Here is a 10,464-nt window from a genome sequence, read left to right as displayed (position 1 = left end):
TCGAACGGAGGGGGTTGAAGGTCCTTTCAGGTCCAGCCCCCTCTTTTACCCTTGGAAGGAAACCCTACGCCCTATCTCTCAACCTTTCCCACTCCCTCCTGTTTCATCCCCTTCTCAGAATGCCGCAGGGATCACACAAGGCACACGCACTCATAAGGAGAGGCAGTTGGCGTATGCACTCACTCACCAAGGGCCAATGAAGGAGAGAACACGCACGTAAGCAACATCCTCTGTCCCCCACCTCACACCCTTTCTCCGATCCTTACTCGCAGCCTCTTTTTCAAGCCTCACGCTTCGTTAAGAACTACTTCGAGCAAGAGTAGTAACTAGAACTACATAATAATAATAAATATAATAATTGTAATAATAATAAATTATTTATTTATTAACTATTTACTACATATGTATACAAGATCTCTTGTTTTATACTATCGTTTTAAATTTTCAATTCAAATCGTGTACATTCTGGTACCGCTAAATAATAATAATGATAATAATAATTTGCCTTTATTGCGTTTTTTTTAAATCAGGATTTTGCCTTCTAAGCCACATGGCTTGTCAGAAGGTTCCGTAGTATTCATACCAGCGGCATGTTACATAGTGGAAAATAATATTAACATACATAGAACAGAATTCAAAACACACCTCATTGGCAAAAAAAAACTTAAAGAATCTGGAACATGAATACATTTACCATAGTATAACATAATATTGCAATGATATAAGTATAAATAATAATAATAACAATAATGATAATAATAATCCTAAGAAAAACTTCAGGTACTCATGAAAACTTCAAAAATTAGATGAGGAAATATGTATGGAATTTGAACTGGATAAATGTGCAAGTGTACACTCAAATAAGGAAAAACCTCAGACACCATTGGAGTGTATAGACAATATAGATATAGGTACTTCTTGTAGATGGTATGTATAAATACTTAGGCATTTATCAAAATCATTTGATAGACCATAATGAATTAAAGAAAGCCCGAGAAAATGCAAATAAAAATCGAGTGACGAAGATCCTGAATACTAAACTATCTGAAAGGAACATGATAACGGCTATAAATTCCTGGGCAGTGCCAGTACTGACTTACTCCTTCGGAATTTTAAATGGTCTGACACGGATCTAAATGAGCTGGACCGACTGACAAGGCGACTTTTGAATAAATTCCGATGTTCACATGATAAGGCGCCAGTCATTAAGTGATATATTCCGAGAAACGAAGGAGGTACAGGCATATTTAATATTATTCGACAATGGCGATCTCAGGAACAGTCAATGAAATCCTCTTTAATGCTACACAAAACTGCACATGCGAAAATACGGGTTCTGGCAAGTAAAATCCGGCTCTCTGAAGAGTCTGGCCATGTGCTTACCATCGAGGTGAGAACTAGGGAGATGGCCCACATCTGGGTAGAAAAGGCGTTTGAAACGCCCGGGCTATATATTGCCCATTAACCGCCAGACAAACCCTATCCCCCAAATCCCTTCCCCCCTCTTCCCCTTCCCCTTCTTCCACTCCCACTACTTCACCAAGGAGGAATACTGGAGGAATTTCCCCTGCCTGCAGCAGTTCACCTGCGGCACCGAAGATAGCGGGTTAACCCGATGAAACGTCTGCTAGTTTTTGTGAGTGTCCCTTTTTTATGTGTTTCTGTGTTTTTTAACTGTCAATAAAATCACTGATACTGAGTATTTGAAAAAATGATACTCATTTTTGAGCCAAACGCGATGCGCAGTTTCGTTTTTGTATCCTTCCAGTTCACCGTAAGTCGTGAATAAATAAGCATTCAGTCATTCATATTTACGCAATCGACCAACTTGTGTTCTAGCACCTACCTGTCGTGATCGACACGATCAAGGAGGGAGACTCGAGTGGCTGCGTCTTCCGTAATCGGGTTTGGGGAACCAAATAATTGAAATCCTCGCGAATCAAATCTCAGAGAAGTTTAATTGACTGAGGTTGGTGGTGATTTTACAAATGCAACTGCGACGGGCAGGCACACCTCGTCGCCCTCGTGTCTACCCACAGACTGCCCCAAATTCCCGCGCTCGTGTCGTCAGGGCACAGGTCAACACCTCCAAGACCAGGGAAAGGGTGGCTTGACTCGGCCCATCCTAGGAAGTGAGCAACTTATCTTCGTCAGCGAGACAATGACCATTTGTCCAGAAAATTTAGACGTTTACGACTGGTCGAGGAGACGCTGACCACATATGCCTCGACGACCGATGGCCCAATTAATGGGCGGGAATCCTTGCATTCGATAAATATGTTGACGAGACGGCAGTTATGTGCTCAAAGGATCGTCTCGAACCTTGGAACAAAAACATACCATGCACATTGAAAATATCTAACCCTTCGTCATACACATAACAATAATGATACACAGAAAAACACACAGTCATTACATCCCGCCACAAGCCTATTTCGGCAGTTTGTGGGGAAATACATAGACCGTGGTAGATTCTATCTCTACTCTAGATGCTATATCACTTTCTCGGAATTCCATGCCGATCGCTCAAAATGGGGACCTCCCTTACACGCACGCACTCATAAGGAGAGGCAGTCGGCATATTCGCTCACAAGGGCAAAGAAGGGACGCACACACGTACGCAACACCCTCCCTCATTCCCTTCCCCGGCTCCTTACGAGAGAGCAGCTTCCTTTTCATGCACTATCCCACTTCTTCAGCTACCCCTCCTATCTCTACCTTTTATCGTCTTTCCACAGCTCAGCCACCTGCTCTCCTTACCAGCTCTCTCTTTACCAGCCTTCCTCCTCTTCCCTTCCATCGTTCTCTCCTTTTTAGCGTCCTTCCTTCTCCACTTTCTATGGCATCCACTCAAGAGGCTCCTTCTTCCCCCTCGCTTCGTCCAAGGAGGTCTCCACCCTTTTGGGGAATGGGCCGCTTGTGTCTCCAATGAAAGGAGAGCCGCCACCTTCTCTTGAAATCCAAGGAGATGGAGGGAGCCAACTCGCTTTTGACGTCCCGGTATTCTCCATCTCTCCATGCAAAAGGACTGACCTCAGTTATAGGCGAAACACCTGAGAGCTGGAGGGTTCAGTTCGCAAATTGGCACATTTTTCGGGTCTATATCTATTCTTTGAGGACTGGTAGCCAGGTCCACACAGTGCCCTCTAAGGCACATCAAGGGGATTTTTACAGCATGGACTAGACTTAACAAGGATAAATCACCTCTTCATGACAATATTCTTCTGGGGTCTTATGACGTGTTTTAAATTTAACGCTATTGTCTTGAATTTTTCTGGGTATATATTTTATATATTATATACATTATATATACATTTACTTATTATTTTACATATTATTTATAATATATACTACTTCATTCATTCACACGACGCCTTAGGCGCAAACACAAATAAATTCAGAGGTAAGGAAAGAAAGGGATAGGAACATATAATAGAAAAAGGACGAGGATAATATATATGCATACATTTATTTATTTATACATTATACATACATTTTACATGTTATATATACCTTTAATATACATAGTTATCGTCTATAAGGCGAAAATTTACTCACATATTTTCCCCGTAGTAACATTTTTTACATTTGAAGTACAGGGTGATTAAAAAAGAATATTACAACTAAAATCTTTATCTCTGTAGAGACGAAAAGGGAAAGTAAGCACTGTCACCTCTCGAATTAATGAAGCTCCAAAATTCTAGAGCTAAAAGTTTGATTTAGTTGCTCATTTGTTCGCTTGAGGCGCTTCTAACGTCAGCCTATAGAGGACTTCATCACTAGCCACCAAGACAGTGGCGCAGCGAGGGGGGGTTTTGGGGGATAAACCCCCCCCCCCCGAGCTCAGAGGAATTGTTAAATTTAATCCACTTTACTTAACTGGATTGATATTACTAATAGAGTGGTGTAATAATCAATAAAATGTCCTCAGAAAGCAGCAAAACTCACCATTTTGAACTATTTATCTTAAATTTCCGCAATTTATTAACCTCGCACCTACCGCTCATCCTGGTGAGTATACCATACCCCCACACAGCCCGGTATTAGTTGCACCGAACCCCCCCCCCCCCCCAGCCTTAATTCCTAGCTGCGCCCCTGCACCAAGAAGCCCTGACCTCACCCTGTAGCCCTGTCATTTTTTATTATGAGGGTATGTTAAGGATATGCTGATTCGACCACCTCTACCAATAAGTATTTATGATATGAAAAAGTAAATTACAGCAGCAATCCAAACTGTACCGCCCGTTATGCTATTGAGAGTGAGGAACAAGTTCGAGTACCCATCGGGTTGGAAAGGGTCGAGTGTCTGGAGGGAGTCATATTGAACATTTGTGAACTTGCTTTCAAGTGAAACAAAAAATTAAATACTCTTAACAATGATGTATAGCACAAGTTTCTTTTATTAAATACATATTTTTAAAGTTTTGGTATTCTTTTTTAATCGCCCCTGAATAATTAAATGTTAAACCAGCTCCCCTCTAAGCAAGAAATATTTCATGAAAAAGACAAATATCCCAAGTGGGGCATGAGCGTTGCGTCCAATTAATCTGGAATCTGCCAGATACCGTGTGCAACTTACTCTCTACAAGCAACTTTAATGTTGATTTGGGAAATGTTCATGATTTCTGGAGGATCTCACGTTTTGTATGTTTTAGATATCAGTTATTTGCTACCACATTCCGAAGCATCTACCTCCAACGTATATTCGTCTGCAATGTCTTGTGATACTAAAAAAGTAAACATTTTACAGAATATTCCTGCTGTAAGAGATTTCTTGTCAATAATTATGTTTACCTTTTATGTTAAAAATGCGGAAACGGTATCCTTATGTTAGAATTACCTCTATAGGACAAATACGTATTTCGATAAAAATGTCCGGACACAGAACTATGTGGATGATATCAGGTTCAAATGTCAATGTTACGGACAATCGAAAATGAATTTATTTAATTTTGAAAGAAGTTTCAATATGTTCATATTTTTTATACATTTAATAATATTCATGCATAAAGTATATGAAATTAATAAGTAAAGTACGATAACTACACCACTCTTCCTGTGCATAGTTTTATAGAATTAAAAAAAAATATGATTAGCTTCGATAAAATTGATTGTTTGAGGCGTAACTTGGTGAACGCGATTCATTATTAAAATTTAAAAGAAGAACTTTGTATTAATGTGAAAGCACAAAGTTCTTCTTTTTATTAATGATTAGCTTCGTTTTGGCATACGACGATTTGAGGAAAAACATCCAAATAAGGACGTCTTAGTTTCAATTTAAGATAAGTCTTAGCGTCTGTAACTCTCCCTGTATGAAGTCTACAATCCCATTGACTCCACTTTCCTTTCCCTTGGAGAGCCGGCACCATGGTTAGTCTGAAGTGGACAGTTTCGGTTCTCTGACGTCGTGTGTGAGAGCAAGGGAGCCTGCTAGTGAATGCGGACTTATTAGACGCGCGCAGGACGAGGAGGAACGATGTTTGGGAGGTGGGCGAGCAGGAGATTTTCTCCCAAGCAAGATGAGTGGGAGGAGATGAGGCGGTTTAGTGTTAGTTGCCCCATGAGTGGTGAGATGAAGGAGTTGTGCCGTAGGCGTGCTGTAAGGAGGTAGCATGGTGAAGTTCGGAAGGTGTTGTGGTGTGCGTAAGGATTTGGATTAGGCTGGCGGCGAATGGACAGGTAGAAGTTGGAACGCGAGGGTTTGGCAGGGAAATGAAGAGGGATTAGGGGAAGAGGATATGGAACCGATGCTGAAATTTTTATGTCTTAAAGAACTACGAGATGGTTTACACTAGAAGGACCGAGGTTGTATGGCTAACTAGAATGACCATATTTTGACGGCAGAAGTATTATAACTGTTTCTTCTTTTATGTTTTGACGGGTAGAATTATTTTAACTCTTTTTTCTTTTTTTGTTATTAATTGTCAGCTTAGTTAGATGCAGCCTTTTTCTGTCGAATCAAAAACCCTGTAGATTTCACATAAATAATTTTAATATGGACCAATTTCTTCGCTGTGGGATATCGTCTGGTGCAAATGCACCTGATTTGTGAGACAATATTTCTACAAGGTTTATTGATTCCACACGAAGCAATTTCACGAGGTCACGCCTCAAAATATCCATTTTATAGCCTTTTCTTAATAAATATTTTTTATGAATCACTTTACAATAAAAAAGTTTAAATGAACTGTGGTCACTTGGCCCCCTGGCCTACCACACGCCACTCGGTAAAGCAGATATGCCGCTAATTTCCATTCAAAATTAAATGAGCAATGTTAAATATAAAAAAAATCAAAATGGGTAGATGTAATATAGTGTCGTTATTTCTTGAATGAAACACGCGTTACCCTTATAAATAAAATGGAAACGCATAACATTTCATTTTTACGGGTGTTAGTCTTTTAAAATAGACAGGTGGTATAAGTCCATTTCTACGAGGCAAAATTAAAAAATATTTTAGCAGATTATGTACCATGAGAAATGAATAAAAATTTTAATTAATAAAGACGACATAAAAAATATCTAGGCAATGTGATTGAGCGGGTAGAGTTTACACGTCAAAATGGCGGGTCTGATCCTTCTAGTGCTAAGGTAGATTTTTATGGAAGTGGAACCGTTGTTTTTGGCAAATCATGTATATTTCAACCACCTTTCACGCGGAAGGCTTCGAAACATTACACATACCGCTATGCGGGGATTTAGAGCAGGTTTGAGGCTCTCAATCGGTCGCTGCTTCATTGAATTCCTTTCTCCCTTGCTATCCTTGACGGACTGTGAGGGTCAAACATCTGGTACCATGAGCCTCGATACAATTGCCGTGGATTTAAGGAATACATATATTAGCGTAGTGACCTGCGCAGGGACCTGGTAATTCAAAGGTCCGTGGTTCGACTTCGGTCAAGGGGAATTTTTTCTCATGGAAACTTATATAATAAAAAAAAATTTTTGAACGGCTGAATTGAATCAGAGGTCAGTTTTTCCCCACTTTTTATCAACTTCTTGCGGAAAGGATTGATTTCCTTTCGCGAGAGAAAACACTCTATCTGGCAACCTTGATAGAGCGAGAGCAGTCCAGCGAGACTACCTTTCTCTTCACACTGCCATTCTAGCGTGAGAGTAGCTCTACCACAAGAGCTGAGAGTTGCACTAGCTAGAGTGCTCTCGGATATGTTTACATTGTTTACTTTTCTGGTAGGCTGCTCTCACCAGAGCAAATCTCGCTAAAAACTCTACAATATACACTGCCATTATAGCCCAATGTTGCTTCAAAAATGTACACATTTTCAGCTCTATTCAGGTAATATTTAAACTGCGTGCCATTTTGCGCTGTTAACTTAATGGCGAAATACTTAGCTGCCGCAATAATTATGGTTGAGTAGAATATTTTCACAATTTTAAAATGAAAAGTCTTGAAAGGGACTTAAAAGATTAAGATGGTGAAAAGTGTCCCCCGATAAAAAAAAAATAAAAATATACACTTGAAGTTCATTAAAAATTATGTGTTTTCCCAAAGTTTCAGACCTTAATAATGGATAATAACCCCAAAAAAAAATTGAAACACGATTTTTAGTTTTTTAACTATATTTCCAGTTTTTATTTTTGTAAAATCGTTATCTTGATTTTAAAATGTAAATACAATTACGTTCTAGCACTCTGATTTTTTTCAAAAATTTTAGAGTGAAAACTAAACTTTTACATAAGTTTTAAATATTCAAAATTAAATTTAAAAAATTAGGAAACAATAGACACGCCGAAAAAAATATATGTTGTCACCCCTACATCAAAGTAGTAGCTTTCCGCCATTTGCATCTATGTATTCCAGGAGGATATTTGAATTGATTGTTGAGAGCAACGATTGTTGATCAGTTTGTAATATTATTGATTAAGGCTGCAGATTAGCATAAACAATTCCTATCACATATAGATTAGTCGTAATTATTGGTTATAACCATACTGCTAAGCTTTAAGTTCGTCTTCCAGCTTCGAGAAATACAATGACTGCCGTAAACGTTTTTCTTTCATCTCTCCTGAATTTAATTACCCTTGAAGTTATCGTCAAATATTTTTTATTTTTCAAAACATCGGGGGGCACTTTTCACCATCTTAACCGGCTAGACCCTTTAATTTCTCCCAGAAGAAGCTCTGGGTTACAAAGGGTTAAATTAAGGATAAGTAGAGGGTGGGTGACGTCACTACCTTGTTCCAAACAAACCTGGAGCGTCTCCGTGGTAACGCTGTCTTGTGTCAAGTGTCTTACACAAGATTAGTGAATGCCGCCATATTTTTGTGCATTTGGGTGCCAAGAAAAATCATTTTAGGGAAGCTCAGTGACCTTTCATGGGCGAGTAAAGTTAAAAATATTATGATGTATCGTGTTTCATTTTTCATACGCTCGTAAGTTTTCCTCCCAGTCTCTTTGGTGTTTAAACCCACGTCACGGGATGAATACGATAGGTACACTTGTTTACTGATGATGGCGCTAATTACCCGCCCTATATCAATCCTTACTCTAAGCTTACATTACGCGCGTTCATTCTATCTACAGATTCACTTCATGCCTTCCCTTTTTTCGTATCCCGCTCGTCTCAAACGAGACATTTGCGACAATAAGCGTCTTCTCGAAAGGAAGGATCAAGTCCTGATATCAGGAGTCACTCAGACCCAAAAATAGTGACATTTATTCCCCTTTAAGAATGTACAGATACGTTCCTAGCCCTTGGCTGTGATCACCTCAGGCAGTTGCCACCTAGTTACTCAGCCCCCAGCCAAGCTAGGCATGTCCTTTTAATATCCCCCAGGGGAAGGTCCAAAAAACCCTGTAATCAACCCCCGGTCCAAGCCAGCCTCTTCTAGGGGTCAACCTCTGGACCGACATCCGCCGATCACGTGCGGGTCATCTCGTGGACTTAAACTTGCCTACGTGCCAGTTCGCGCGTAGCAGTGGCTGCTGCATGCTACACTTTGTATCGCACACGGAAATTCATGCCATCTGATATGCATGCCTACATTCCCTCGCTCTACATAGTAGCTCAAATCTTCTATTTATGAATTCGAAATGTATTATACCTTGTAAGATACAGCAGCGCCGACTCCATGGGGCCTGAGGGGCCCGGGCCCCCTCAAAAATTCTTTATGGGTGAGAGGAAAAAATGTGTCAGGTTTTTAGATTTTCCCCGGAGTGTCCAGATATCGAGATTCGAGTTATCAGGGCTCTAATGTTGATCATATGACTCTTCTAAAATGCTTAAGAACACTTAAAACTCACTACTTATAAAATTTCCCGGGGCAAGATCCCCGGTTTGCCCCCCCCCCCCCCCCCCCAATATTTTTTTTAAGTCGGCATCCCTGGTAAGCTATCTCAAATATATAAGAAGAAGCTGAGTTTCCACCATGGGGATTGGTAGTGCAGTACGTAGCAAGCAAAAAGTTTAAAGACTTTATTATTTTTAAGCAATTGCGCTCCCTTCAGAGACTCATTGTAGTGTGCTTTTATCATGTCATCCATTGTTTTGGTAGCCGAACATTGCAGGACGCAGACCAAGGACCACCTAGAGTCTAGTTGAAATATGGGTGAGACCTTTGGAAATCAATAGATCTAAAAGTTAGAGAGTACGATTTGAGGGATGCTAATATATGTTATTCAATGCTATCGTATATCCTTTTTCGAAGCCATTTTTTCCCCGAGTTTCATGATGGCAATCTTTTTCGGCACGCCCATCATAAAGAGGTAATAGGTTTAGAAGCACGTAAAATCGAGCCCATTTACTCTCTGAGTCGCTGATTGAAAAGGAATGTTTCTCCAACACGTCAATTTAATTCACCACTTTTACTAAGATACGAAATGTATTTTTCAAATTATAAATGCAGATAGTTGGATACTCTGGACTCGGCTTAAGTTAATATATTTCCACCTTTGCATAGCCTTGACTTTATTAATATTCGACCTGATTAAAATATGTCGATTTACGCCTTCTGTGTAAAAAAACAAGATTATTTCGCCCACCGAATGGCTTTAAGCCGAAAAAGGGAGCCAAAAAATATCGGCACAGAACAAAAAATCAATTTCGAAAGATATTTTGAAGGAAAAAATTATGACCTTGTTTCCTCGCTTGTACGGTGCTAATTCGGCGGATATTTCTCGGGACCTCATTATTCAGGTGACGTAACGGATTTATTTTTTCGTCCGGAATGTCGTCATAACGATGTGTAAATCCTAAGCGATGGGTCGCTCGAAAATAATTTGTGTTTAGCGTCGCCAGCTGTTCTTACTGTGGTATTACCATCCCGCTCGCTTTTTATAACCCGTTCTTCCTCTCTGCCTAGCATGTGTGCATTGAGTCGCAATCCGATGATTTGTGAACGCGTAGGGGAGCGTCACGTCCAAGGAGGAATTAAATGCTTGACGGGCACACCCCGCTGCCTTGTGGGACTCAACGTGGTTAAGATTCGATGTTTTTTTCCATT

The sequence above is a fragment of the Ischnura elegans genome, chromosome 10 (assembly GCF_921293095.1).
Source record: "Ischnura elegans chromosome 10, ioIscEleg1.1, whole genome shotgun sequence".
Classification (NCBI taxonomy): domain Eukaryota; kingdom Metazoa; phylum Arthropoda; class Insecta; order Odonata; family Coenagrionidae; genus Ischnura; species Ischnura elegans.
The sequence above is the reverse complement of the archived record's forward strand: the minus strand, read 5'-3'. Positions refer to the sequence as shown.